Source organism: Rousettus aegyptiacus, unplaced genomic scaffold (assembly GCF_014176215.1).
Source record: "Rousettus aegyptiacus isolate mRouAeg1 unplaced genomic scaffold, mRouAeg1.p scaffold_m13_p_1, whole genome shotgun sequence".
NCBI classification, from domain to species: Eukaryota; Metazoa; Chordata; class Mammalia; order Chiroptera; family Pteropodidae; genus Rousettus; species Rousettus aegyptiacus.
Window position 1 is genome coordinate 83,634,707 of NW_023416284.1, and position 15,177 is coordinate 83,649,883.

The 15,177-nt window shown below is 39.0% G+C and overlaps 1 long non-coding RNA gene across 1 annotated transcript in view; it reads right to left on the reverse strand.

The window, feature by feature from the left end:
- Positions 1 to 4,201: 4,201 nt before the first annotated feature.
- Positions 4,202 to 15,177, reverse strand: part of LOC107521719 — a 109,044-nt gene continuing 98,068 nt past the window's right edge. The window contains exon 3 of the long non-coding RNA XR_001599633.2: positions 4,202 to 4,797. This is a non-coding gene — a long non-coding RNA (uncharacterized LOC107521719). The remainder of the gene's footprint in view (positions 4,798 to 15,177) is intronic.

Here is a 15,177-nt window from a genome sequence, read left to right on the forward strand (position 1 = left end):
GCCCTAGATGACACTTAACTCTGTCTTGTAATTTTGTCAGTATGAGTTATGGATTTTTGGTCTCATGAAATACTTTTAAAATTTCTAGAGATCCCTGGGACCATTTTAATTCTCTATTCTTTTGGGTATGTTATTGAACTAATACCTGGGGCTTCTTACTTGACTCATCACCTTAAAATATCAGTCATGGGTTAGGGTTCCATGAGTGAAAAATCCAAAAGCATATTTAAATACCCAGAGGAGCAAGGCCAACCTACCTTAAAGGTGCCAGGACATATTTCCAAATATAAGGCCAGAAGATAGTACAGAAAAAGCAGGACCAATAATTTAAATTCTCTGTAGAGCAAGGTATTTAGATAAGCCTGCAGTATCAAATAATAATGCATAGGAACTTTTTTCTGCATCAATATCAGGGCTACATGGACCATCAGGTGCTCAGAGGAGGTGTTAAGTCACATATTTCTGGAATCTAGGACCCTCTGTGCAAGTTCACACTACACAATGTTCAGTATATTGATGCATGAAGCCCAGAGAGTCCAGGCTGATTCCTTCAGCTGCTCTGATCCTAGCCAAACCAGGGGACATGCACAGCGAGATCGTTCTCTTGACTCCATCGGTGAGAGAGAAAGTTATAAATTTCCTCAGCCCAGACTAGTGTTACACCAATGATTTGACATACAACTCAGGCTCAGAAATCATGAATGGATCTGTCCATCATTTGCTGTGACTTTAAGAACCCTTGTATCTATAAATACAAGCTCTTGTCTTCTGTTTTCTCTTTCCATGATTGTTTCAAGTAAACAATAGGATTACGTAATTGGATTCAAAAAGAGAGAAAGCCATAAAAGTGAAGCAGGGCTAATATCTTCAAAGGCAGTGTGAGGGGAATGGGATTTAGAGAGATTTGGTCTCTGCAAGTGATAATTTTATTTTTAGTATTAAAAACTTCTAGGTTTTTGTTTTGAAAACAGAGACTGATTATGTTAGAGTATGTCCTCTTCTTTGGAGATGTGTGCTAAAGTGTTTAGGGTAAAGTGTCATGATGTCTGCTGTCTATTGATAAACCATTCAACAACAACCACAAACAAAGCAAAACAAAACAAAACCCCAGCAACATCTCAGTATATAAGAAAGATAAAGCAAATATCATAAAATGTCAAGGGGTATATGGACATTCATTGTATATGTCATTCAATTTTCCTTTAGATTTGAAAATTTTCAAAATAAAGTTGGGAGGAAAACAGGCATAATTCCATCATAGTGCATTTTATCATTCAAGCCAATAGAGGTACAACGTCCCATGTCCAGTGGCAAATTCAACTTATTTACCAGAGGGATACTTTCAAGGGCTACTAAAATGATCTGAGATACAAAAACGCATTGCTCACACAGAGTAGGTATTCGGTAAATATTGAAGGGAGTAAATGGTCAATCAAGCTGATAATAAGGAAGGTAAAATTACTCTGTTATAAATCACAATCACCAAACATAGTTATCAAGCAAGGTGCTCACATTCTTTTACAATATATGTATGTATATTTTTGGTGTAAGCATCAAAGACAAACACTGAAACATGTAGGACAAGGCCTGATCTTGTTTAACTCGTGTCTTCTGGAAAGACTGCTTGGATATGAGATATGAGACTGATGATTGTCCTGGTTCTGCCACTAGCTAGATATTCAATCTCCAATGACCTGAATATTCTTTCTTGACATTAATTTCCCATCTTTTAAAAGGGTATAATAAAACAAATACTATCCTAGAGGATTTTATAAGATTAAAGAATTAAAAAATATAATTAAAATAGTTTAAAGTGCTTCACAAATGTAAGATATATATGTTAGTAATCTTTATGCTCATACATACAGCCATTTGCTGAGTAGAATTAATATCTACATATCAATTGGAAACACAAAATTAGTAGACATGGATTTAGGTTGTAGTCTTTGTTCTTTCACTGACTGCTTGTGTGACTGTAGAAAAGCTACTTCCCCTCTTCTGGTGAAAATTATGTTAAAGTTTCACTTTAGCACCTTTCCTTTGAGTTTTGAGATGTTTACATGGCTCAGGGATGCACAACTAAGACCAGTGGGTAGAAGCTGTAGAATCATAGATTTCAGCTGAATATAAATCATAGTGTTTGGAAGATTAAATTTACTTAAAAGTAGACTGAGTTAGGGAGATGTCTGGTCCAAAAGGTGTTGTAAGCTCCTTATTTGAGGTGTGCCCTGTTCCCTAGCTCCAAGCACACAGCAGCAGCTGACAAAGTAAAACCAAGAAAGCTACAACACAGCAATTTTCAAAATCAAGAAAGCATGTGCCTGGACCAGAAACAAAACAAAATAGAGCCAGTCAGAAGTGCCACAGTGAAAACTGGGCTCTGGGTACTAAAATAAGTGAAGGTTGTTGGCAGTTCATTCAGGCAACATAACATGGAACAGAAATGCTTCATGAACAGAAAAAGTGTTCCAATTGATGGTTACATGTTGCACCAGAAAGCATTGAGCCTATAATGAAGACTTCAGTGATGGATTTCCTGAAACCAGTAACACCAAGCCATTTACTGTAAGTTAAGGAATGGCTACACAGATTCAGAAATAGGTTTGGACTGAAAACTAAAAATTGATGGACAGGCTTTTCTGCTAATGAAGAAGCTGCTATCACATTCCAACAGAGCTGAAGAAGTTAGAGTTTGGTACTATGTGTAGTTTCAGGCATCCAGTAGGGTCTTGGAACATGTTCCCCCACACACATACTAGACAGGACCCCTGTACAAACTTGTAATGCCTGGCACACTTTAACCAGATTTTCTCCTGGTTTGAGGGAAATGCCCCACTGTTTTCATGTAGTTTACTATTACAACTATGCCTCACATTTCTTTTCCCCTGAACCTCATTGTTACAGTTTGCTTACACCTGATAGTAAAGGAACTTTCTATTTTCTCTCTGGATTCTTCCCAGAGAATGACTTCCAATGGGCCCTGTCCAATCGCCAAGACCCAGGCACACGTTTAGGCCCTTCTAAAAGCCTGTCTAGTCTTGGATTTTGACTCTGTAAAAACCATTGGGAGAACAAAGTGTAAGCCCCAAATACCCTGTACATGCTGCCATAGTCTCAATTTTGCAACTTGGGTCCCTTAAAAGCCATCCAGGAGAAAGCAAGCTGGGCAGACACCTACCCTCTTGGACTCATTCTCTACTCTCTGGGCCTGTGCTCCTCAGGTATCCTGCCTTGGGATGGGAAACATGACTAAACTCGCTCACAGGGGCACCTGTGTGTTGAAGTACAAGAGCTTTGGTGGCGGTAGCCTTGACATCCTGGCTGAGATACTTTGTGCTCGAAAGGGGACTTGGCTCCTGAAAGCTCACCTGCCTTTTAATGGTTTGGTCCACCCATGTGCTGAAGTCTGGGTGACCTTCTGAAGTGAGGTCTGGGGAGTCTTTAACTCTGGCAGAGCCACAGATTTCGTGTTGCTGAGTTGAGATGAATGGGGACAAAGGGGATGGATAAAGTTTGAAGTTGTGAACAACCTGTAAGGGTCAATAGCATGTGGCCACCTCTCCTTCCTCAAGTCTGGTTATTTCTAATAAAATACAAAATACCTATATTGAAATCTGTGTCCCAAACACATTGTTGGGTTTATTTCCATTTTTATAGTATAAAAACAATAATACCTACTTTGAAATGTTGTTATAGATGTACATATAGTCTTTCATATGTGTGTGTGTGTGTGTGTGTGTGTGTGTAAAATTTTTGCCTACTTTATGTCGCTTTTTCCTCTACTGTTTCATAATCTTGTAATACTAAGAACCCTTGAGTCCCTCTCCCTCCCAGGCCATCATTTATATACAACCAGTTCTGACACCATTTCTACCTTATGCTTGTTCCCAAGGCCAAATACAAGAGAAATATCAACGGGCTCTTATTCACGTCTCAGATCTCTATCTGTTAACTTACTTTTGCTGATACCTCCTAACTGTTTTCACACTTTCAGGAACAGTTTGAACCCATCTGAGACCTTCTCCAGCCCAATCCTTTTAGGGCAAATGGGACAAGATAGCTTTTCCTTACTCTACTTACACCAAGCATTCTTGCTGCAGGCTGGCTGTGGGCTCATGCCTGTCAGCCTCTGAGGGCTGGAGTCAAAGTTTTTTATTAGACTAATTTCTTCCAACAAGCCTGACTATTTCCTTACTCACTATAAACATGATCTACTTATGATCACTGACTAAGAAGTCATAAAAATTACATGTGCTATATTTTAAAGAAATTCAAAATATAAAAAGCTGAATTTATAATAACATCCTGTGAGGCAATATTTTGTATCACCAAGGATTCTTCTTCACCACAGACTCCCCTCCATCAGTACCTTTAAGTCAATCAAAGTGATTAAGAGACAGAAGAACCTTATTTAGTCCAGTCATCTTTAAACTGGATTCCATGGAGCAATGTGGGTTCTCTGTGGAGATGAGTTCCCAACCCAGATCTCAGAAACAACCACTTAAAACAAAACAAAACATAGTAGGTTCACTCTGTCTGTTTCCTGTACTGGGCTTCCACTTGTAAAGTTTGGTTAGAAGAAAAGATTCTATGACTAAAATGTTTTCAAAAACCATAAGCAATTCTAACATTATTTATTATACAGATGAGGACACACACACACTCACACACACACACGTGCGCGCGTACACACACACACACAAAATAGAGAAATAGAGAGACTTACTCAGAGTCGAAAGGTGAATTTACATATCTTAATCCAAACACAGTGTTTTCTAGTATTTCGTGCTTCTTTTCCTTGAAGGTTGAGAGGAGCAGAAAAAGAAGGAAATTAAGTGAATGTGTATTTTTAAAAACATCAGTTGCTACCCAGGGATTGTTCGGAATCCAAGAGAGAGGATGGCTATAAATACAACACAACTTCATCAATCATCAATTTGAGAATGAAACACCAAAGTCTAAAAGTTTATAGGGATTATTTAAAGAGAGGCCTTTAACACTTGTGAATACATACAATTACATACAGAGGTCCTAAGACACATGCTTTAGTTAATTGATGAGAACGCTTTAACATTTAGATCAATCATTTGTAAAAAGGAACTTCAAAGATGATTGAAGTTTTTTTTCTTTTAAGTACTTTAACCTTACCACTTTATTACGCAAACAATTCAGTTTGCTTAACAAACAACTTTTACATTTCATGATAAAGAGTTAAAGGTCAAATCATCTCCTGTCCAAATTATCAGAAATTAAGAATTAGTGGAAACTTAATTCTATCATTGGAAAAAGGGCAAAGATTTTTCGTGGAGCCCCTATCTACAAATAATTTGAGTCATCCAATGCCAGCCCATGAGCATCATTCTGGCTGCCCAATTTCATCTGATCCCATGAAAGAAGTTTGACACTAGCCAGTAACACTTGCCAAGCAGCCCTCCAGGATGATGCTACTGTGAAAGGCCCAGAACTGTAGGTTACCTGGTCAACCTTATGCAGCAAGGTTAGAGGGTGGGAATTGTAGATTGTCCCAAAAGGAATAAATAAGGACTGGGTCGCACATGGCTTCAGATCAAGCTTAGGGTACCCCTCCCTAGCAACACTGCTGTTCGCAGCCACCACAAGCAGTATCTGGCTTGCCTGGTATTGACTCTGTAAGTCAAAACAGCAAACGATATGTGTGCATAAAAAATTCTACATACAACTTTTCAGAAATATCTCTCTGGGCAATAATTGAACTTGGAATTGAAAATCAAAAGAGAGAGGACTTCCATTACTGTCAGACCTGCATTTTAAATATCTTTAATGTGAACAACTTGCATTTCCTGTTTCATGCATCACTGTGATGTTTCTAAAGGACTCTCTATGCTGAAGATCATTGATTATTCTAATGGAATGTTAGCCACCAACTGGTTCCATGGAATGTTCAGTCACTGCAGAGATTTTTTAAAGGATATCTTTTAAATTCAGTACAGCAGGGAACCAAGTTCTGAGGATCTGTTTTTCCTCCTGCGGTAACATTAAAGACCATGGTAATTAGAACTTGACAAAACAACTTCTGGTTTCCACCACCTGTGTGTAGACACACACGTTGGCAATACCAGGTATAAAGTCACCCTTCTTCTTTGTGTCAACCACACTGGTGTCTGTGAGTGCCGCATCACATAGTGAATAACGCAAGACACGGAATGGGCTGTGCTCTCCAGCCATAAAACAAAGAGGGCTTGTGATAAACCCTAAATTCCCACCCCAGAGACAGGACACATGTGTCCCCAGGGCGCTATGGAGAGCAGCTCTTCCCAGGGGTGAATTTCCTTTGGGTGGAGCCTGGCCTGGCAGCAAGCCTGGCCAGACGGAAGCCAGAGCCTGCAGGATCTGTGTATATTTCGATATCAAATGCACAAAATAATGCCTCCCATAAATAACAAACATTGGCTACTGTGTCCGTCATCCCTATTTAGAACAGGGAAAGATCACTTGAAACTCAACTTCAGCCAAATTTAGGTTCCAAGCGAGAAGGGTGGGAGGGGGTTATCTTCCATCAGGTGTTCGTGTTTTTCATATTCCCCTCATACAGTTCCTCCTTGGTATTTGTCATATGCCCCACTAGAGCCACAGAAGTGCTTCTGTTTTCTGCCCTGTCCTTAGTCCTTGTTTCTGGACATGTCAATAAGAAGTTGTTGGGGAATTTGCTTTTATGGTAAAACCAGCCTCCAGCCAGAATAAAGCAAACCCCGAGGCAGCCCCTCTTGCATCCATTTCTGCCCTCTCTAAAATCAGCATCATCCAAAGTCATCCCGAGATGGTTGAGTCTAAATCAGTCTCAGAAGAGGGTGCAGGTTTCCACTGAAAGGATGTTTCTAAATCCTGTTCAATATGAGCTGACACAAGTCTTTAGTTTGTTCCCTGATGGAACCCAAGTACCTACAATCATGCATGCCACAAAGAAGTAGTTCAATGAGTACTTGTGCAATGAATTTCAGACAGAGAGAAAAATGAAATTAGATTGCATTTTTTAATTAGTTAAGACATTTTATTACTAGTAGACTTTATAAAATACAATATTTAAACATTTGCTCTGGCTCATACTTTTGTCATCTTATTTTAGTGAATAAACTAAAACTGTCATATAGATTCTATTCAGGATGCAAAGAAAAAGAGGAAAAAATGCATGTATGAGGGTCTGGTGAAATCAAGAAGAAGGATTCCTTCATGTGAACTATGAGCCTAAGTCTGCTGTGTCAGGGCCAATTTTAATTTTTCAGAGCTGAGATCTCTTCCCTAGCTATTGATGACTTGAAAATCTTCTACTAGGTTCTAGAATTGCCTTGAGCTGGAGTTGTCATGTATCATGCATTATATGGTTTATAAAAAGGAACTCTCTGGGGACATTTCATGAAACTTTTGAGATCCAAATTTATTAGTGGTGACAGCTGCCTTGGGCAAGGGTCCCTGGTTGATAATACTTCCTCAGATGTGGCATGACCACTAGAGTAATGGTGATATACTTCAAAGCCTGTCATCAGCAAAGATTCTCCCAGTCTTACTTAATGAGCAATTTTTAGTCTCCTAAAAGGGAAAAACAACATCAGCTCCAATTTGTTTAAAACGACAGCAAAACCAAAAAGTTATTTAGAGCTCAAATGCTTTCACACCTTTCCTCTAGGTTTAATTGTTCCAGGTAAAGAGTTAGGAGAAAGCTATAATATAATAAGACAAGTCCAATTTTTAGAATCTGAGGCTAGCCCTAACTATATTATTAAACCAACTCTGTGTCCTTGAGCAAGTTACTTAACCTCTCTGGTATTCTCATCTCTAAAAATGAGGGGCTTGGGGAGGTTCAAACACAGGGAGCTATGGACAAACACCAAATCCAGATGACTGGAGATGAGTCAAGGTGAGAGCTGTGGGCCAAGATAGTAAAGAGTAGTGACATCTAGAGGGGTCACAAACACAGCTGCAGATAGACCTAGGCCATCTGCTGCTCAGGCAGTGGACTCAGGTGCATGATGTGTCCAACACCATGGTGGACCCCGGCCAAGCAAGCAAGACACCCATCATGCTGTGTCAAGGCAGAGTCAACTCCTTCACTATACCAAGGCCAATGAACAAGTGGGAATGTGCAGTACATTTCAGGAGTGGAGATAGAGGTAAGGAATGCTTTGGAAAACCCTCCCAGAACTCCTTTGTCAGTATTCTTCATATTAGGATAATAATTGGAAATGTCGCTTTTAGTAGACAGAGTTTCTTTGATATTGAAACCCATAATATTTGTCATGAGATGTAATGTTCAGATCAAATATTACAAACATTTTTATTTCTCAATATAACACAATTTTTTAAAATCTTATTTTCAGCAAATGCTATGACATAGAAAGACCTCTCTCTACCTTTTGCCAGAATCACATGAGACCAACCTGCTTCATAATCCATAACTCAGGCCAAGACAAGGGAGGGAGTAGTGACACTGTAAGTGTCACCAAGTGCAGAATGAGGATCCGCCCTGAAGGGCTCACTAACCCTTCCTGGGTAAGGAGATGGCAACAGTGCTGAGAGCAATTTTGAATGCTTCCGCTTGTGACCACCAATTCCTTTCTATTTCCTCTTATAAAATATGTCACAGTGCAACACATGAGATTACAGAGAGGACACAACCAAAGCAAGGAGACTCTCATTGATAGTACTATTCTTTTTCATTTAATAAAAAAATGAAAGCCTTGTGTTAAGAAATTAAATTATCTTTGGAGAGAGAATAAAATGGCATAGATGATAGAAGTTTCATTCATCCCTCATGTGACTAAATCAAAGTTGTGATGGAAACACAGAGCAAACAGCAAAGAAAGTCACCTAGGATCTAGATGAACAAGCCCTACAACTAGGAAGAAAAATAAGAAATCACCCTGCAACAGTAGAAGGTAGAAGGCTTCCCAGTCCCCAGAGTTTGAATGGAACTGAAGCTATGGCAGCTGCAGATGCCTCTTAAAGGGGCCATATCCATGAGCGGACATTTGCAGTGACAAACCTGCTCACTCTGAGCACCAGTGCCAGGTCTGCTGCTCGGGGGCACCAGGGACATACCAGGGGACACTAAGTTGTCCAAGTGAGGCCAGATGCGAGGCTCTCTCTGGGACAGAAGTGCCGGCAGTATCCATTGTTTCTCTGTTGAACATTCCCCCTGCACAGAAGAAGCTCCACCATAGCTGTGACATCATCATACTAGATAACAGAGGTCACTCTGCCCAGAAGATTCCCTGAAACTCTGCCTCTCTCAACCTGGGCCCCACACAAGTCACATCCAGGTGCTCTTTGCTGAGCAGAGCCAAGACTCACACTAGTGGCAGCTGGCTTTGGTTTCTGGTGTGGTTTCTTGAGGCAACTATAAGCACAGTATTTATGGATTGCCTGCTGAATTTTAACAGGTGTCCCTAGAGGGGTACAGGCTGGGGCTAAATTTTGGCCTGCAGCTGAACCCCTCCCAGGACTTTGTCACTGGACACCTACTACACAAATTCACATCAATAAGACTGGAAGACTTAGAGCTTTGCTTAGTACATAGAAACAGACACAGAAGTCAGCCAAAATGGGAAGACAAAGAAGCAGAAACTGTATGAGAGAACAGAACAGAAATCCAGGAATAATATAGTCAAGCAATCTAACAGATGTAGAGTTCAAAACATTGGTTATAAAGATGATCAGTGAACTTGGGGAAGTATAGATGAATTCAGTGTGAACTTTAACAAAGAGATAAAAAACATAAAAATGAAAATGGAAATTATAAAAGGGAAACAGTTGGAAATGAAAAACACATTATTTGAGATGAAGAGTATATTAGATGGAATAAACAGAGTGGATAAAAAGAGAATCAAACCACCCCTAGAGGATGGGAAAGCCAAGGACACTCAATCAGAATGGCAAGAAAAAGAAGCCAAAACTATAATAATAATTTCAGGAGCCTATGGGACACTATTAAATGTAAAAATATTCATGTCATAGGGGTACCTGAAGGAAAACAAGATGTTGAAGAGTGATTTGAAGAAATAATGATGGAAAACTTTCCTAACCTGGTGAAGGAAATAGTCATACAACCTCAGGAAGCTCAGAGAGTCCCAAAAAAGAGGAACCAAAGAGGCCAACACCAAGGCACATCCTAATTAAAATGTCAAAGCTTAAATACAGAGAGAATTTTTAAATCAGCAAGAGAAAAACAGTTTTCTACAAGGGAGCACCCATAAGACTGATGCTGATTTCTCAAGAGAAACTATGCAGGACAGAAAGGTTTGGCAAAAAATATTCAACTTAATGAAAACCCAATATCTACAACCAAGAATATTTTATCCAGCAAAACTATCATTTAGAGTCAAGGGACAGATGAAGAGTCCCAAAGAAAAATAAGCCGAAGGAATTTATCAACACCAAATCTGTATTATAGGAATTGTTGGAGGGACTTCTTTAAGAAGAAAAAACATGTATCAAAAACAAGAATAAAGAATGGTAATAACTACATTACTATCAACAAGTACCTCAAATGGAAAAGAAATAAATGCTCCAACCAAATGATAGAGTCGCTGAATGGATAAGAAAACAAGATCTCTACATATGCTGCCTACGAGAAACTCACTTCAGATTAAAAGATACACAGAGACTAAAAGGAAGGGGATGGAAATAGATACTGCCTTGATGGACCTAGAGGGTATTGCCCTGAGTGAAATGGGTCAGATAAAGACAAATATCACGTGATTTCATGTACATGTGAAATCTAAAGTACAAAATAAACAACAACAACAACAAAAGCAGTATAAACTCATAGATACAGAAAATATTTTGACGGCTACTAAATGGGAGGAGTTTGGGATATAGAAAAAAGGCAAAGGGATTAAGAAGTAAAATGGATAGTTGCAGACATGGAGATGTAGAGTGTAGCATGGGGAAGTTGGTTAATATTGTAATAAACATGTAAGGGGGAAGAGAGGTACTAGATTTAGTGCAGTGATCGATTTATGAGTTGCGTGGATCTCTGATCACTAGGCCATACAACTGAAACTGGTATATGCCAACTATAATTTTTAAAAACTCATTGAATTGTAAATTCAATATAAATACCACCAGCTAATTATCTATTATATTTCAATAAAGCCAGACAAAAAGAAATTAAATAGTTTTATATTTTGTACTTCATTGGCACATTAAATGTCATTTATTAAAATGTTTTTAATTCAGGAAATGTTAAAATGGAACATTAGCCCCTTAGCAAATCGAATTTTGATAATTAATTCTGATGTTAATGGAGAAGAATTGCCAGGCAGCCTTGTATAACTTTTTATTACAAAAAGAACAGCAGTTGTGGGTAGAGATAGGGAGGGTGGAAAATTCGGTGAAAGATTGTGGGTGGAGGAAGAAATAAAGAGGCAGACATGGTGACAGGAACATCCTGCAAGAGGAGAAGAGGAAACAGGAGGAGTACTGACTGGGACGGAGGGCAAGAGGCATGTGAGTTGAAGTTCCTTGAGCATTCTTGATTTGGATAAGTTCTGGAATTTTTTCTCTAGGCAGAAAGCTTCTGGGGACCCTGAGATGGTCTCTAAATTTCTGCGGCTCCCTTTCGAACTATTCCCCACACTTCAGCCAGAATGATCATATAAACCCAAACATTATCCCTAAGTCCTTCAAGAGTAAAATCCTTAAAGGCTCACAGCCACTCTGATCTAGCTCATGCCTCCCTTTCCAGTCTCATCACCATCCTTCCCTCACTTTCTGAGCTACAGCCTTCCTGGCCTTCTCTCAGTGCTGCAGACAATCTATGGGAAGCCTCCCCCAGGAACTGCTGACCCCGAAATCCCTCTTCTTTCTTGACATCTTCTGCCTCCTATATTCGCTTCCTTCTTATGTTTTTAGCTCAAAAGCCACTCCTCAAGAAATTGAGTCCTTAGCCTAGGTGGAATCCTACACTGGCACAGGCCCCTGTCCTTTACTTCCCTCATCAAAAATTTATCAAGAGGGGAGCAGGTTTTTTTCTTTTTAATTTTAATTAGTTTCAAGTATACGGTACATTGGTTAGACATCTATATAGTTAGTAAAGTGATCTCCCCAATTGCTCCCTCCCTCCTCTGACCCTCCACCTTGCCAATGTATTAATGCTAACTGCATTCCTTATGTCATGCTTCCCATCCCCATGACCATCTATAGGCCACTAATTTATACTTCTTTAACCCTTCACCCCATTCTCCTCATACCTCTAAAACCCAAACCCCCTCCCCTCTGTCAGCAAATTATCCACTATATTTGTGTCTGTTTTTAACTAGTTTGTTCTTTTTATTCCTTAAATTCCGCATGTAAGTGAAATCATATAGTGTTTATCTTTCTCTGTCTGACTTAAATACCTTCTAGGTTCATCACAGCAGTATCTTTTTCCATCCCCTTCCTTTTCATATGTAAGGGTCTTTTTTTATTATCCTTTCAGCGTTCTATCTTTTGAATGGAACACTTAATTATTTTCCATTTAGGGTACCTATTGATAAGAATGTGGTTGTTACCATTCTTTATTCCTGTTTTTGATTCATGTTTTTTCTTTTTTAAAGAAATCTCTCCAACATTTTCTGTAATACTGGCTTAGTGGTGATAAATTCCTTTAGCTTATTTTTGTCTGGGAAGCTCTTTATCTGTCCTTCAACTCTAAATGATAGTTTTGCTGGATAAAAGATTCTTGGTTATAGATCCTTGGTTTTTATCTCTTTGGATATTTTTTGCCAAGCCCTTCTGTCCTGCATAGTCTCTCTTGAGAAATCAGCTGCCAGTCATATGGGTATTCCCTGACATGTAATTATTTGCTTTTCTCTTGCTGCTTCTAAAATTTTTTCTTTGTATCTAACTTATGGTATTTTAATTATGATGTGTCTTCATGTGGACCTCTTTGGATCCCTGTTTTTTGGAATTCTATGAACTTCCTGGGGTTTTATGTCCATTTCCTTCACCACGTTTGAGAAGTTTTCCATCATTATTTCTTCAAATAGCTCTTCAACATCTTGATTTTTTTTTCACTTACACCAATCAGACAAATATTTGGAGCCTTAATAGTGTCTCACATCCTCCTTCAATCATCTTTATAGTCTTGGCCTCTTTTTTCTTGCCATTCTGTTTCAGTGTCCTGATTGGCTTTCCTACCCTCTAGATAGGGCATGTGATCTTCTTCTTTATTCACTTTGTTTATTCCTTTGTTTATTCAATTGAATATACTTCTCATCTCAGATTGTATGTTCTCCATTTCAGACTGGTTCTCTTATAATATCCATCTCTATTTTTATCTCTTTGTTGGAGTTTTCTACATTTCCCAAAAGTTCATTGAGCATATTATAACCAGTGTTTTGAACTCTGAATCTGTTAGATTACTTGACTCCATGATATTTGGATCTCTGTTCTGTTCTGCCATATGGTTTCTGCTTCTTTGTCTTCCCATTTTGGCTGCCTTTCCATGTCTGTTTCTATGTACTAAGCAAAGCTCCTATGTCTTCGGTCCTATTGGTGTGGATTTGTGAAGTAGATGTTCAGTGGCAAAGTCCTGGGAGGGGTTCAGCTGCAGGCCAAATTTAGCCCAGGCCTCTACCCCTCTGGGGCTACTTGTCAAGATTCAGCAAACAATCCACAGATGTTGTGCTTATAGTTGCCTCAAAAAGCCAAACCAGAAACCGAGGCAAGCTGCCTCCAGTATGAGTCTAAGTGATGCTCAGCAAGGCACATCTGAGTCACTGAGGATAAACCTGGATACAGCTTGGGTGGGGCCCGGGTTGGGGTAGGCAGGGTTTCAGGGAATCCTCTGGGTGGAGCAACCTCTGTTATCCAGTTTGATGACATCACAGCTATGACAGGCTGTGTCCGGTGCACTGGAAGTGGGGAGGACTCAACAAGGAACAATGGATATCGCAGGCACTTCTGTATTGCGCAAGTCTCACCTCAACCTTCACTCCCACAATCTCACTGTAAGTCCCTCGTGACCCCTGCGTACAGCTGAATGGGCACTGGTGCTGAAAGTAAACAGGTTCATCACCACGAAAATCTCCCCTTTAAGAGGCTTCTGCCCCTGCCAGAGCCTCCATCTCACTCAGCCACTTGGGACTGGGTCACCCCACATCCTCGCTCTATCCTACCGTCTGCTATTGCAGAGTGATTTCTTGGATTTCTCCCTAGTTGTATGGCTTGTTCATCTAGATTCCAGGTGATTTTTCTTTGCTGCTGCTCTTTATTTCCATCATAACTTTGATTTGGTTGCCAGAGGGATGAACAGAGCCTCTATTATCTATGCCATTTTTTTCTCCTCCTCAAGAGGGGAGCAGGCTTTTATTAAATAAGAATTTACATTGTTCAGGCTTTTTTTTTTAAGTATGTTTTCTGGTGGTAAAAATAAGTATCAAATAAAAGACATACCAGTTTCTAAGATATTAAAGAGGGAGACCTAGTTTACCAAAAGTTATTCTTAAAAATATAATTCCCAGTCATTTCTCATATAAAGTTTTACAAAAACCCTAGAATCCAGTGCCATTGCCCTTGAAGCAAGATTTATATTTTTGTCTACTATGATGGATAAGATAGTAATTAATATACATAGACATCATACACTATATTTAGGGACTCCACCATTCCTTATTCTTGAGTTCCTTTCACCACGAAATATGGAAGAAAAAAAATCCACTTCATAGTACAGTACAGGGCATATTAAAAGAACACAATAAATGGTAGCTACTATTTTTACTTCAACTGTATTTTTCTGTAAATTGAAAACAGTGGGAAAAATTATGGGAAATTTTTTTATAACAAACTTACTCTAAGAATACTTTTTTTCTAGCCTTAGGGATTAAGAATTCTTCAAGAACAAAGAAATTAGGAGAGAAAATATAGTCCTTTGAATCTACATACATAAACAAATCCTTAACTAATGGTTACTGAATTTAGATTTATCATTTTTCTCAAGAAGTCCAACTCAAATTTCCTGAGAATAAAATAAAGTCAAGGGATCAGAGTGAATCCATTTGGAATAATGTGGGATGTAAAAATTTTCTTTAACAAAAGAATTTTATGAGATTTATCTTTCTCTGATAATGATTGTTATCTTTCTGGTAGTTTTCAATAGACTTACTGCCTACTATAGTAGTTAGGGGGGAAATGATCAGTTAGAACCCATTTCAGATCTCCCCC